We start from the raw sequence: 15,583 nt of genomic DNA, 5'->3' as shown, positions 1-15,583 counted from the left end.
AGAATTACAGACTCCACTCGGGAAAATTGGAGTTCCTTGCCCTTAAGTGGGCCGTCTGCGAGAAATTTAGGGACTATTTGTTCTATGCGCCTCATTTTACCATCTTCACCGACAATAACCCTTTAACGTATGTTATGCGAACTGCTAAATTAAATGCTGTTGGGTTCCGGTGGGTGGGAGAACTGTCTGACTTTAGATTTGACATACGCTACAGACCCGGCAAATCAAATGTCGATGCAGACACACTGTCGAGAATTCCACTTGACATTAATGCTTTTGTTTCTGAGTGTACAGAAGAGCTGCCTAGAGAGACAGTCACTGCCGCATGGGAAGGCTGCAAGGCAGACGAGGAGGGAGACGTCGCCTGGGTTGCTGCCCTGGCTCTTTCACAAGGTGACCAAGCTGAGCCAAGCAGCCGAGAACCTCTGCAACCTATTGACCTCACTGAACTGCAAAGGAGCCAGAGGACAGACCCAGTGATAGGCGAGATCCTAAAAATGAAAGACTCAAACCAAACTCTCACACAAGACATGAAACGGAACGTGACAGGCATTGTCAGGAAAATGATGCATGAATGGAACAGACTTCACTTTGAGGATGGAATACTGTATCGTAAAACAACAGAGAGACGCCAGCTAGTTTTGCCTGCTAGTTTTAAACCATTGGTCCTCAAGCACTTACATGACGCCATGGGACATGTCGGGGCTGAAAGGGTCCTCAGTTTGGCAAGGCAAAGATTTTATTGGCCATACATGAGGCGTGAGATCGAAGCTTATGTCACCAGACAATGCCCATGTATCAAACAAAAGAAACCAGTGACTCAAATAAGAGCCCCAATGTCCAGCATCAGCACAAGCTCACCCATGGAGCTAGTTTCCATTGATTTTCTGCATTTAGAGCCTAGCAAGGGGGGCTACCAATACATTTTAGTAGTTGTAGACCACTTTACTAGATACGCTCAGGCCTACCCGACCCGCAATAAAGCTGGTAAAACCGCAGCAGAAAAGATTTTCAGTGACTACATCCCCAGATTCGGCTATCCCTCAAAACTCCACCATGATCAGGGGCGCGAGTTTGAAAATGAGCTCTTTCGAACTCTGCAACAAATGAGTGGGGTGGGACATTCACGCACAACCCCTTATCACCCCCAGGGCAACCCGGCCGAGCGGTTTAACCGCACTGTGTTGCAAATGTTGCGGACCCTGGGTGAGAAGGAAAAGGAAAGATGGAAAGAGTATCTTCCCCAGATTGTTCATGCTTATAATAGCACACGCCATGAAGCAACCGGGTACTCACCTTTCTTTTTGCTTTTTGGTCGACACCCGCGTTTACCCATAGACCTGTTATTTAGACTGACCACAGACAAGGAGCCTCAGACAACAAGGAGCTACGCTGAGAAGTGGGCAGAGCGTATGACAGAGGCATATCGGATAGCTTCAGAGAACAGCAAAAACTCAAGTGCACGTGGAAAAAAGTACTATGATAAACACACAAGAGGAGTGGTGCTGCAACCTGGAGACCGGGTGTTAGTGCGAAATCTGAGCGAAAGAGGTGGTCCTGGAAAACTGAGGGCATATTGGGAAAATGCTGTGTATGTCGTGACAGAACAAATCAGAGACAGTCCAGTCTACAAGGTGGTCTCAGAGAAGGATAGGAACAAGTCAAGAGTCCTGCATCGTAACTTGTTACACCTCGTCAATGACTTACCTGTCGATCTGCCTGTAACAAAAGAGAAAGTGAAAACATCAGTAACCAGGAGGAACAGTAAAAAGCCTGTTGAACGAGAAAAAGAACAGCGACAGAGCAGTGAAACAAGTTCTGATGATGATGATTCAACTTATTATGAACTAAGATACAACCTGAGAACTGGAAACAGAGAAAATGTCATACCTACCTGTGAACCAACTTGTGTTTCAAAGAGGAATCCAGCTCCTGTTGAATCCAGTCAAACAGTCAGCTTTGGAAAATCTGTAAAAGAGAGAGGATTAACACATGCAGAGAAAACACCTGTAAAATCAACAAGAGAACAAAGAGAAACCGAACAAGAACAATGTGATGAACAAAATGTTGATCCTGACAATAGTGTCGAAGAGGAGGAAAATGTGAGTGATGCAGAGTCGGAGGTCATTCAGGAACCTGGTACGGGGAGTGAAAGTGAAACTGTGCAGCCTGTTCCAGAGGAGACCGCTGCTGGACCCGGCCTGGCCCCTCAATCAGATGAGCAGACGCTCAGAAGGTCCACTAGAGATAGACGACCAGCCGCACTCTTTACCTATAACAGCCTAGGTCAGCCCTCACTTCAGGCACAACCATCAGTCAGTAGTGCAGAAGTTTATGAGACACCACACATGACATTTTGGGGCATGCAGCCATATCCCCCAACACCTTACACTGTTCAGATGGCACATTGTATTCCGGTACCTTACCTGTCACCGCCATATAATGCTTATTCAGGATTTTATAACATGCCTATCTACACTTATTGAGAGGTTGTTAAAGAGCAACACTTTAAGTTTTGATTATAAGAAGTGATATTTTGTAAATGAGTTAAATGGTAAAAGAGGTAAAATGTCAGGAGCCATTTTATTTTTTGTTGGGGAGTATGTGACGCCTACAAATGTGTATGGTCACAAATTTTGAAATTATTATATTTTAAGTGTTGTTTGTATAAAAGAGATGAGCCAACTTTATGAGTTTTCTGAGAAGAGTGTCAGAGTGTAGGTCGCTAATTCCACCACAAGAGGGAGTATCCCGTGTGTGAGCGCTTGTGGTACGCTGCGTCAGACTGACTTCCTCAGACAGCTACCAGCCTGCCATGGAGAACGCACGGAATGACTTCTGTCTCTTCTTTTCCTGTGAAAACAGGTCAGTAAAGTGTGTTACACGACCACAACTCAGGTATAAGGACTGTTAAACACCTGTTGAATATATAAGTGAAGTTTTAGACATAGAAATCGTGATGTAAGCAGTGAGAAGCGTAAAAGAAAAGTAGTTTCGCTTTCCTCATAGAAAACAACAACACAAAATGGCGGTCCGACGATGTTTTCGCTAGCTTTGCTATGGCTCCTGGGCATTTATTTTCATTTTCTTTTGTGAGTGACTGTATATTTGAATTGCTATAGGAACCGAATTAAGGTTGAAGTGTAATATGAGTTCTGTGAAGGTGAATTTATGTGTTTTTGAGTGAATGTTCATGCTAATTACTGAGTCAGGTTAAAAGAGTATACCTACACGTTGCTATTATTGTGTTGACGTGTGTAGATGTGTTCATACGGGCAGTAGTGTAGTAGAGTCTATAAAAAGGGACATTCCAAGTGTTAAAAACACAAGTAAAACATGATTCTTTTGGTTAAAAACAGTGGAAAAGTAACTGAGTACACAAATATCTTTTGTTTCATCCCATGTTGGGAATGTGATTGAGTTTATTGATTTGTGGAATATGTTTAGTTAATGAAATAAGTCAGTGAAGAACTGAGAATGTAAAGAAAAGAATAGTAATATGCTGTTGAATAAAAGACAGCTACCAGCCTGCCATGGAGAACGCACGGAATGACTTCTGTCTCTTCTTTTCCTGTGAAAACAGGACAAATCATCTTCTGAGACCAGGTGACTCATTGTGAGGCCTGTAACATATGCCACAGGGTGATGTGAGGAATCTCAGGTCAAATGTCAGGTCTATCATCGAAATCAAACACTACCACCTTGTAAAACTTGATAAGTCTGTAAGGCATGAAGTTAATTACCATTTGATTGAAGTGCCTCTACATCATCAAGACTTCTGCTGTGCCTCCAAGTGGCAGTTCATGGCAACTGGGTGGTAAGAACCCAGGCGAAATCAGCAGGGGATCTCTGAGTATCAGTAGTCCCCAGAGGCAGTCATTTCACAGTTGTGAATGTGAACCAGCCAACCACTGCTCCTTTTGTGGAGTTATTCAGTTTCTTGATGAGATGTATTAAAAAGACAGACACAAATATCGTTTTAACATTCTTTATTTAAGTAACTCAATCATTTTTTGTTGCTGCTTCCCAATCTCCTTTAATTGGGTTGGGTTAATTGGGTTTCACCCATGCATGTCAGCATTTTCTTTTCAAATCCTCTTCTTCTCTCCTTCAGTCTCCTCCACCTTGCCAATTCCGGCCTCGTCAGGGATTCCAGAGCAGCTGTCCTCCGCTCAGCATGGGTCTGATAAGTATCATGAAATGATGGTCAGTTGTTGTCCTTTGTTTTTGCAGTTGCTCTTTCTTGTCCAGGTAATTGTGTGGCAGTTGTGGCAGTGGCAGTTGAGGGACCAGGCTGCTGATCGTCAATGCCACATGGTTGGTCCACAGATGGAGATTGGGGAGTTTGACTGGGGAAGAGTGGTGTGGAAATAATGGTACCCAGTGGTGCACTCCCCACCCCGGAGCCACCAAATATTTCATTCATTTGCTGTAAGGACACAACAGAATTTCAGTCAAAATCAGACAGGTACAAAGTGGTATTTTCACACTAGTTTGCTGTGATAATTTCCCCCCCTTCACCAATGTTGCAACTATGAGGCACTGATGAAGCCCCATAGTTAAATTGTGGGTGGCAAAATACTGAACAGGACAAATGGGAGATTGATGCTCTTCAGAAAGTCCCACTAAAATGTAAGATGTACATACAGAGCAAGCACTTACCAAGTAATATTCCCAGGTAATCTTGCCTTCTCCTGTAGCCCGAGAACAGTCTTTGGCCCTTTTGTATGTAGCGAGCATGTTACCCAGTTTTTTCCTTATTTTTTCATTTGTGACTGTGTATCCTTTTGCAGTAAAGGCGTGTTCCAATTTCCTGTAAAAGGCTATTTTGTTATGGTAGTATAGGTGTTTGTATGTCCTGGTCAACTCAAGTAGGAATAATGTGGTCCTGTGATTGAATTCTGTAAAAACATTGTAGTATTGTTAAAAACATTCATATTGTATTCTAATCCATAGATTACAAACAGACAACTACTGTACCCGTCTGGGATTTGTGGCATTCTTGCTGGAAGGATGGAAATGGGACCAAGTTGTCTGAAGAGGACGTGTGTGTGTTTCAGGAGTGGGGCACTGGGTGAATGTAGCAGCAGGCTGGGTCCGAACCTGAGTGGTGGTGGTGGAAACTGTAGGCTGGGGAATAGGAGTGGGGCACCGGGTGAATGTTGCTGCAGGCTGGGTCCAAACCTGAGTGGGGGTGGTGGAAACTGTAGGCTGGGGAATAGGAGTGGGGCACCGGGTGAATGTTGCTGCAGGCTGGATCCAAACCTGAGTGGGGGTGGTGGAAACTGTAGGCTGGGGAATAGGAGTGGGGCACCAGGTGAATGTTGGAGGTTGAGGAGTGGGAAAGACAGGAAGTTGGGTGACAACACTGCTTGGGTTTACTGCAGAGAAGGAAAACCAGAAAATTGAAAACTCATTCATATGTGTTTAAATATTCATGTTTGGCTTAATAAAAACAGAAAACTTACCTTGATTGTGTTCTGCAGGTCTTATTTGCTTCAGTATGTCAGTGGCATACTTATTATCTGGAAAAACAGATCTCATTTAATACATGCAATCCACATTTCTAATGGTATTAAGGTAAGTCATATTTCTTGAATAAGAATTTCCTACAAAGTAGATTTATGTAAAGGCACTGTCATTTACACTACCGTTCAAAAGTTTGGGGTCACCCAGACAATTTCATGTTTTCCATGAAAACTCACACTTTTATTCATCAAATGAGTTGCAAAATGAATAGAAAATATAGTCAAGACATTGACGAGGTTAGAAATAATGATTTTCATTTGAAATAATAATTTTGTCCTTCAAATTTTGCTTTCGTCAAAGAATTCTCCATTTGCAGCAATTACAGCCTTGCAGACCTTTGGCGTCAGGCACTCCTCCAGCATCTTTTCACTTGTTCTGCGTCTCACAAATGTTCTTCTGTGCGATCCAAACACCTCAAACTTATTGTGTCTGTCCATAACACTTTTCTTCCTGAATCTTCCTCTGTCCAATGTCTGTGTTCTTTTGCCCATCTTAACCTTTTCCTTTTATTGGCCAGTCTCAGATATGGCTTTTTCTTTGCCACTCTGCCTAGAAGGCCAGCATCCCAGAGTCGCCTCTCCACTGTGGACGTTGAGACTGGCGTTTTGCGGGTACCATTTAATGAAGCTGCCAGTTGAGGACCTGTGGGGTGTCTATTTCTCAAACTAGAGACTCTAATGTACTTGTCCTCTTGCTTAGTTGTGCACCGGGGCCTCCCACTTCTCTTTCTATTCTGGTTAGAGCCCATTTGTGCTGTTCTCTGAAGGGAGTAGTACACAGGACATCTTCAGTTTCATGGCAATTTCTCGCATGGATTAGCCTTTATTTCTCAGAAGAAGAATAGACTGTCGAGTTCCAGAAGAAAGTTCTCTTTTCCTGGCCATTTTGAGAGTATAATCGAACCCACAAATGCTGATGCTCCAGATACTCAACTAGCTCAAAAGATGGCCAGTTTTATAGCTTCTCTAATCAGCACAACAGTTTTCAACTGTGGTAACATAATTGCACAAGGGTTTTCTAATCATCAATTAGCCTTTTAACACGATTAGCTAACACAATGTACCATTAGAACACAGGAGTGATGGTTGCTGGAAATGGGCCTCTGTACACCTATGTAGATATTCCATTAAAAATCAGCCGTTTCCAGCTAGAATAGTCATTTACCACATTAACAATGTCTAGACTGTATTTCTGATTCATTTAATGTGATCTTCATTGAAAAAAACAGTGCTTTTCTTTCAAAAATAAGGACATTTGCAAGTGACCCCAAACTTTTGAACGTTAGTGCATAAATCATACAATCCCTAAATGTAAGAAGTTGAACTACTGAATTAACAGTCCAAACGTTCTCACAGCTACATATATAGGCTACACATGGGGAGGACAAGCAGCAAAGGTTTCTTATAATCTTCATTTATTGATGTATTTATATTTGTAATTATATACAGTATATATGTGGGAATATGTGTGTATCTGGCATTGTATTCTATCCTTTGTTCTTTTTGTCTGCCTTGTAAAGCACTGATTGCTCGTTTTGATAAGTGTTATATAAATAACCATTATTATTATTATTATTATTATTATTATTGTTATTGTTATTATTGTCAACCACACAAAATATGTTTGCTAACAGATTAAACCTTCATTGCACATGAGATTCATATAATCTAGCATTAAATATAACAATTACACAGAAAATTAGGATTGTCGACTAAACGTAGTCCTAACTAAGAGCCAATCAGCTCTCTGATCAGGCAACAGCCAGGCGTTCCCATCATGCCCTGAGGTCTTGCAGTCAGAGGAGAGCAACTGCGGCCCCTGGCTCTAAAAACTGCAGCCGCTTTGATCTCGTGAGGTTATCGTTGCCAGCGCGTGCATGACGTCAGAGCAAGTCGGGATCAAGTCGGACACAAATCTAACCGGCATGCTTTGTGCGGTGGTCGCCGGCGATCGATTCTGCGCAGGCCTGGCTCATCTCGAACGAGCCTATTGACCCAGACAAGGTGGAACAAGTCAAAAAAAGAGCTGTCACTGAGCTGCCTGCTGACAAAACTACACCAGAGCAGCCTGGTCCAGCTGTGGAAGCACAACCTCAGCCTGAGCCCAAGAAGAAAGAGACTTTAGCTACCTTCTTCAAGAAGAATGTGCCAGTGCCACCTCCCCACCACCAGTCAGAGGCAGTCAAAATAGAAACTGAGCTGGCAACCTACCTGCTCTCCCCTGAGGCAGACCCAGACACTGATCCACTTCAGTGATGGAAGCACCATGAACCAAACTTCACAAGGCTCAGTAACATGAGAGGGTGACTGATTTAAGCTGCCAGTCACATATAAAAATGCATGAGAAAAATAAGGGGGTGTCAGTTTTTCTTTCACTTTAAATAGAGGCTATCTTTCCACCCATCTACAAAGGCCTGCCCATGACCCTTATCAAAAGAACAAAAAAATAATCAAATTGACGTCATCAGTAGAGTAAATTAATGCGTGTATCGCTCGATCCAAAAATGCAGATTAAACACTTTACACACAGAATTACAAATGTACAAATTACATTTAATTGAAACTGTACACATAAAAAGTAAAGTACTATTACAAATTACAAATGATATAAAACATAGCACAAAAAGTAAGGAAATTTGTGCTTGGTAGATTATTTCTTTGTTGTAATAATGCTTCTTGACAATAAATCTTATACCGTTGGAAAGCCTGCAGAGCAGAGCTGAGTATGTGGGTTGTGCCCATGAAAAATGTAACAAATCTTCTCTGCCAAACAGTTTATTCTGCTATTGACTCTTGTTTGGTGTTGTTTGGTGGATTAGATGATTGAAGTCTGAAGAAACAAGACATATTGGCAATTTAACAATTCATTAATTTAACAAACAGGAGCCTCAATTGCATGTGGAAGAACCATACACAGCCACAACAGCCTGGCACCTCCTCCTCATGCTGGTCACCAGCCTGGGGTCCGTTCCATAAAGCAAGCTCAGAAAAGCAGCGCTTAATGTGAAAAACCTGACTTGAATAAGCCTAACAAATGAGATGAGGCTAAAGCGGTTCCATAAAGGCCAAGCCACGTCTACGCAATCAGACTAATTCAAGACAGGCTCAGCAAGCCAGACTAATTGCGTGTGCACGCCATTCATAAGCAGCCCATAAGGTCGAACACAGATCAACCGGATTCACAATGGCGAAATGTCATAAAGATCGAGCGGCAATATTCACTGCCTCGGAGCAGTCACTGATAATGGAGGCTTATGAGGAATTTAAACCTCTAATAACTAAGAAAGGTAATACAGCAGCAATAAATAAAGCCAGAGAGAAAGGCTGGCAGGAAATTGCTGATCGATTAAATGCGTAAGTAAATTCACATTAAATAAATACCAAATAAATACGATTCTGATTAAAAGCTTGACCATAATTATGAGAATGTATTGTTTAAAGATCTTGCCCGAGTAGAGGCTATATAACAAAACCTACAGGCTGTAAATGTAACATTAAACCTTTTTTACTTTTAAACAGCGCCAATCTGAGTGGGGAGAAGCGGATGTGGCAGCAAATTAAAATAAAATATAAAAACATTGTTCAGAGTGGTAAGTAGGCCTATGTCCATAAGCTATATTCAGACTTGGATATCATCTATTCTGTTGTGATTTTTTTTTTTTTTTTTTCACAGCAGCAAAAAAAAAAAAACGACATAACCGGCACGGGGGGAGGGCCACCACCTGCACAATTTACGCCAGCGGAGGAGCTGGCTCTGCAATTGAATAAAGGGTGTCCGGTTATTGAGGGGATTGAAGGGGGGACATCCTCTCAAACTATGCCCCCCAGTACAAGGGCTGACTACATAAAAGGTAAAGATTCTTACAATTTAAAAATTTGGTAGATACAAAAACCCTTCTAACAGCTTTTCCCCCATAGTGGTGGGAGACACCGTGCGCCTGTTGGAGCCCCCGGGAATCAGTGTGGATCCTGTAAGTATCCTATGTTTCTACTCATTGTATTTCATTTTGAATATGACAGTTTGATCTGAAATGAGCTTTAGTTTTTGTTAAGGTCGTTGTAAAGTGATTTAACAGTTGACGCTTTTAGGGTGAAGGCACATCAGCACTCAGGGAGGAGGATGAAGAGACTGTGTCCGTCTGTTCAAGGAGGCCAGAGGTAATAATTGCACATCAAATACCATTCGTGTGCAGCTGGGTGCTCCGGTATTAATCATGAATTTGACTCTCCACCTCAACAATTAGACGCAGTACAGTGAGACTCTTCCCTCTCAGCCTGGGACTACAGCTGACAGAGTGAGTGTAAAATGAGAAGAGCACAATGTCGAGCACAATGCCAAGAACATTCAAAAGTGACTTAAACTTCCCACAGGAAAATGTCAAAGCTGTCTACAAACGCTTCTTAAACAAGAAGATTGAAGCACTTGATGTAGAAATGGAGTATAAAAGGCTGAAAATTAGAAAGCTGAAGCTGGAAATGCAACAATTGGAGAAAGATGTAAGGGCATAATATAATCACATGACACTGTCGCATTTTGAATTGTGTTTAATTGTGTGTCACGCTCTCTCAACAGGCAAATTGCGACTGAAATAAAACACTGAAATAATGACTTGTGTAAGTGTGTGGTGTGGGGGGGTGGGGCGTGCAACAAAAACAACATGAGGACTTAACTAAAAAAATTGTTTGCATAGGAGTCTCTGACTGCTCTACCCGTGTCGTCATCGTGAATTTGTTCGAGTGCCAGCAGGTCCTCCTCCACGGCCATTCTTGGGGGCCTCTCTCGTCTCAGGCAGGCGATGTTGTGAAGCACCACACATGCGACTATGATGTCACACGCCCTGTGTGGTGTCACCCGAAGGTGCTTCAGGCACTGAAATCTTGCCTTTATCAGGCCAAATGCCATCTCAATCCGGGCCCTGGTGCGACTGTGTGCCACATTGAACTCTCGCTCTGCATCTGTCTGGGGGTCCTGATAGGGCGTGAGGAGATGGGGCAGGCAGGGGTAGCCCTTGTCTCCCAACAACACTCCGGAATATAGGCCTGGACAAAATTAAGAGCCAAATTGACGAGGGTCTGTTTAGGATTTAACATCAGGCTGTATTTTATAGTAGGCCTACAAGCTTACCTTGTGAAAGCTGCTGAGAAATTGAAGAGGCCCGAAATATCCGTGAGTCGTGCACAGAGCTGGGCCACTTGGCTTCCAAATTGGTTATTACGCACTCTGCATCACCGATCATCTGGGGAAAAAAGAATATACATCATGGGAGACGTAAACGTCTTAATGGAAGGATGAGGGCAGCTTGAAACAACCGATAATTAAACTGAAACATTTCACTCTTGAGCCACAATTTTAATCATAAATGTACGATTAATTGCTGGGATAGCACTCTTGCAACCATGATATTTGGCGCAATTCATTTCGTAGTAGGCAGTGGGACTTACCTGCACATTAATGCTGTGCTGTGATTTTCGATTGACAAAATTGGCCTCATGTGGACCGGACGGACACTTGATGCGCACGTGAGTGCAGTCCAAGGCTCCGATGACGTTTGGAAAAGCTAGAAAAGTAAAATGACACAGGTTTGTCCCAGGATTGTCGCCTAACATGAAAAGTTAAAATATTTAATTTTATAATTAATGCTTGAACTTACCTGCGACTCCATAAAATGCCTCTTTAGTGGCACGAATTCCCCTGTGGCCGGGAAAAGTTATAAATATATTCAACAAGCTCTTTAAAGCCACGTAGACCATGCGCACAGCGCGGCACACTGTGGCTTTGCCAATATTTTCTGCATCCCCGACTGTGTACAAAAATGTGCCACTGGCGAAAAAACGAAGCGCCACGCACACAGTCTGTGGGACTGTAAGCGCACGATTACGCCGTGTGGTGTGCGCAAGGAGAGGGCCGATCAGTTGGCAAAGATAACGGATACCCTCTCTGGAGAACCTATATCTTTCATTTAAATGGTGGTCCGGAAGAGCCAACGGATCAGCCCGATCTCTAAAGATGCGCTCCCGTCGCAGTGCCCTGCGTATTAGAGCAGCGCCCTCGTCCACAACCTCTTCTATTAGGGGACATGCCATGACTGCCAGACAAATGGCGTGGATTGGGGTAGTTTATATAGGCTGGAACTTAATTAGTTACAAAAAAAGGGGAACACCCCCTAGAACTGTCTTAGTTTACTTTTTCAGGCATTTTTCTAATTGTAATATTTAATATTTTAAATGTAACCAACACACAGCCTTTAAAAGAGCGTTTCATGATGTATTTTATTTAATATTTTATTGATGGTGATTAATGGAGTCATAAAATATAGTTAATCATGTATTTTCTTTCAGATAAGTGTCATGGTTAAGCGGCAACTCAGGCGAAGCCTGACATTTAGCCTGGTCCGGACCAGGCTAGTTTGCCAGCATAAGTTGCCATGGTAATTTAGTTTGAACTATGCTGAGCTCGCTTTATGGAACCGAATCCACAGGGAAATAAGCCAGGCTTACCAAATAAGCCTGGCTTATTTGGTAAGCCTGCTTTATGGAACGGACCCCTGGTCACACACAGAGCGGGGTTGTTGTTTATTTACAAAAAGAAATAATTTTTTTTACAAGTCATTTTTTAAGCACATTTACTTAAAAGCCAACTTACAAGTGATGAATAAGGGATTGTGTGTTTGTGGATACTAAAATTCATTTTATTTAGTTCAATAGTTTTGAGACTTATCTCTCTCCATACACAGTGTGCTGCATTGAAATATAATAAAATAAAACCTGGTGAATACTAATTTGTGCAGCTGTTAACGTAGGTCTTCAAGGGTAAACCAAACACTAACAGGGATAGAGGGAGGGAGAAGATGATCAGTGATTGGTTATTTTATAGCAGCTGCTCAGACTGTTCTCTGATGTGTCACAGCCCCACCAGCTGCTGCCCAGCCCTCTGATTGATTAGAGATTGTGTGCTGCTGTGTATTCATGTTACAGCTGCATCTGTGTTTCCTTCATGCAACTTTTTGTTTGTCTTTTTTTACTTTGCTTGCCCTTGAGACAGAATGTGTGTGGCCATGATGCGTGTCGGACGCTGCAGACTCTTCAAAGGAATTCCCAAACTCACAGGATTAGCGGGGAGTGTTTAGGCTTTCTTACATTCACCGCCATCTCCCCTCTGGGTTTGTCGATCTCTAACCTTCAAGGGAGACGGCGTCATGATCGGTATTCATATGCTCTCCTCTGCTGCCAAATTGCACATAATCTCTTTTCTGCTTATCTTATCCTCATCTTTTTTGTCCTTTCTGTGTTTCACTTTCCTTTTTTGAGCCCTCACTGTTTTGTCCTTTCATCAAATGAAGCTTTAAAAGGGACAATTTTCTAAGATATGTTGGAAACTTTTGTTCTGAACATTCAAAAACTGAACCAACATTATTAACAGAATGTTGACAAACAACATCAGAGATGTCAAAGATATCTTTGCACTGTGTTCTAGCGATATCTCCTGAAGTTTGAGGTAAGGGTTCATTTTTTTTTTTCATTTTACACCACCAAGGTTGCAAAACGAAAATGAGTTTAGAGTTACATTTGGACTGATATTGTGGCCTGTCAGTGTTTTGTTTTGCTTGTGTGTGTTTCAGAGGCGCTGTGGAGTTGCTGGGCTTGGTTTCCTGTATGGTCAGAGCTGATACCTCTGTCACACACCTGCAGTGCATTGAGACAATCAGCACCAGGTTCAAAGCCCTGGTCTCCTCTCCACTTGCTGTTATTTCGTCAATCAGACGTGGTACATGGCCTCCTAGTGAAATACATGTTTTCTAGAGCTTCAAGTTTTTTTGCCTTGTCTTCAGTGATCCTAATCTTGTTTTTCTTCATCTCCTCCAGTGATTGTTCAGCTCCTGGATATACTCCCTGGCCTCACCAAGACCCAGCCTCCCACACCTCTGCCACCAGCCAACTTCACCTGGGACTCTCAGTGTCACACTCACACTCACCCGAGCCTTCAGCCTGTCTTCCACTGTGAGTCGCCTCCCCTCCCCGGCGGAGCCACCAGCTTACTCCTCAGCCTTACTCCTCTACCACCAGGCAGTGGCAGTGGATACTTCTGTATCTGTTGTCAGATGGCAGCAGGGTGAACAGACTGTGGCTGGGTGGGTGTTGTCTTTTAGTATCCTTTGGGCTCTATGCAGACATCTCACTTCACTGATGTTTGGCAGATAGCATGCTAACCAGCTCTTTAAAAGAGCATTAGGTATATTTGAAACACTTGTTACATGCGCAGTGTTTGAAAGACCTTTTACTACATATCAAGCTTTCTAACCAACATTCCTGGCTAAATAACCAATTAACTCTAGTTGACAGCCTATACGTTCTCTGTTTAGTATTGCTAATTATTTGCATATTCTAATTTCAACATTAATTTAGAATTGTTGATAGGTGTGAGGTTCAATTATAAACTGCAGCCGAAGCCACCCAAACCTGGCAACAAATTGCCTTGGTATGAGTATCAACATATGTTAAGTTGCCAGAATCACACCTGATTTGTGTCTGTGAACCACTTTTAATCTTAAAATCTAGTAGCAGCACAAAGACAGCAGGGAGGAGAGTCAGAGATGAGAGAGATATATGTGATTACAGCTAACACTAAAGTTATCACTCGATAGACTTCAGTTTTGTTATGGGCCTATTGTTTCTCCATTCAGCTACGTGTCATTTTACAAGTACAAAAATGTATACCGTCATGAAGAGACTCGTCTCAAAATCCATTAAAAAATAAAAAATCTGCCACTTTGTACTTTAATCCATTTTAAATAAAAACACATGGTACATTGTCTGTACAACCAGCAACCAGATCTTTATCAGGTGTTTATCTCCATGATGAGGTTACTGTTCATGTTGAGTTGTCAAACTGTGCTCCCTTAAAAATGAGATGCTTGATGCCTCAGATGCAAACAGATCAGAAGATATTTCAGTGTAAAAACTTGTTTCTCATCTCTGTTTGACTTCAGTTTATGTACTGTACGTATAGTGAAGGACATGGAAGAAGTCTGTGAGAAAACCAACAGAAAGGACTTCTTGGTCATTTTTGAGATCAATCAGATACATCTTTAGCTAACTACAAGCAACAGTAGGTAGATGTACAGTTAGTACACTGGCTGTTTGGGATGATCAAACAAGAATAATAAAAAAAAAATTATACACTCTTTTTGCTGTCCTTGCTCCAGCGGGGTGAGAGGTCAGGGAAACTGCAGAAACGTTCACTGCCTCCACAAACACTTTAATTCACCTACAGAGTTGTTTTTAAACCGACTCCAACCTGTAACTCAGTTCTGTGTCCGGGACATAAACACTGGAATGTATAAACTTTTAAACCCAAGGTAAAGCCTCGGTTGTTGGCTCAGGTGATCTGATATAGCTCAATTACAGCAACAGCTTTGGGGACACAATCACAAGTGGTTTTCAGATCGTTTCCTACATACAGGGGGGAATCAAGCCTGGCAAATATTCTTTGGAGTGTATACCCATGAGATGAACACAGAGCCGTGTTGACATATTCTATTTTAAAAGCCTTCCTTCTGCCTGTGCCTGCTCTCCCCCCGCAGTATAATGGATCTCAGGCTGACGCTGTACATTCATATGCATGAGCTCAGCTAATTTGCCAAGGCTAGCACAGTTGTTTGCATGAGCAGATTACTTTCTTATTTGATGTTCTCATGCAAAGTGATGTATCCAAATAAAAGTGTTTCACATGAAATAATTGGGGCGCATTTATACTGGAGCTTAATGAAAGCAGATTCTGTCAGTAAGTGATCATTGGATGTTTATAAAGTCTGGTTTGTACTGTGTAATGACAGCAGAAGCTTCGAACAGACCGCTGTATTTACAAAATCATTGAAAGGGTCGGAAGGGTGTTCTGGGTTAAAAGCTGCCACTGAAAACTGTCCAGGCTTGGGTGGGACCTTATCGGTGTTAGCCATCCGACTCGGTAAAGAATGTCTTGATTTTGCTTCATACCAAGCTGCCATCTGATCACTAATAAAGAGTTTGCCTCCCCAGGTTTCCCCACAAGTGAGACA

The 15,583-nt window shown here is 42.4% G+C and overlaps 3 long non-coding RNA genes across 3 annotated transcripts; all 3 read left to right on the top strand.

The window, feature by feature from the left end:
- The first annotated feature begins 9,217 nt into the window (after positions 1 to 9,217).
- Positions 9,218 to 10,137, top strand: LOC141008061 (uncharacterized). Its single transcript, XR_012180049.1, has 4 exons — positions 9,218 to 9,379; positions 9,447 to 9,499; positions 9,618 to 9,686; positions 9,773 to 10,137. It is a non-coding gene; the product is annotated as an uncharacterized lncRNA (long non-coding RNA).
- A 2,362-nt stretch (positions 10,138 to 12,499) lies between these two features.
- On the top strand, positions 12,500 to 13,489 carry LOC141008600 (uncharacterized). Its single transcript, XR_012180090.1, has 3 exons — positions 12,500 to 13,023; positions 13,148 to 13,293; positions 13,392 to 13,489. It is a non-coding gene; the product is annotated as an uncharacterized lncRNA (long non-coding RNA).
- Positions 13,490 to 13,497: 8 nt separating this feature from the next.
- On the top strand, positions 13,498 to 14,291 carry LOC141008601 (uncharacterized). Its single transcript, XR_012180091.1, has 2 exons — positions 13,498 to 13,674; positions 14,210 to 14,291. It is a non-coding gene; the product is annotated as an uncharacterized lncRNA (long non-coding RNA).
- The last annotated feature ends 1,292 nt before the right edge of the window (positions 14,292 to 15,583 follow it).

Source organism: Pagrus major, chromosome 14, assembly GCF_040436345.1.
Source record: "Pagrus major chromosome 14, Pma_NU_1.0".
Lineage (NCBI taxonomy): Eukaryota > Metazoa > Chordata > Actinopteri > Spariformes > Sparidae > Pagrus > Pagrus major.
Note: the sequence above shows the minus strand (reverse complement) of the source record. Positions and strands in the feature narration are given on the sequence as shown.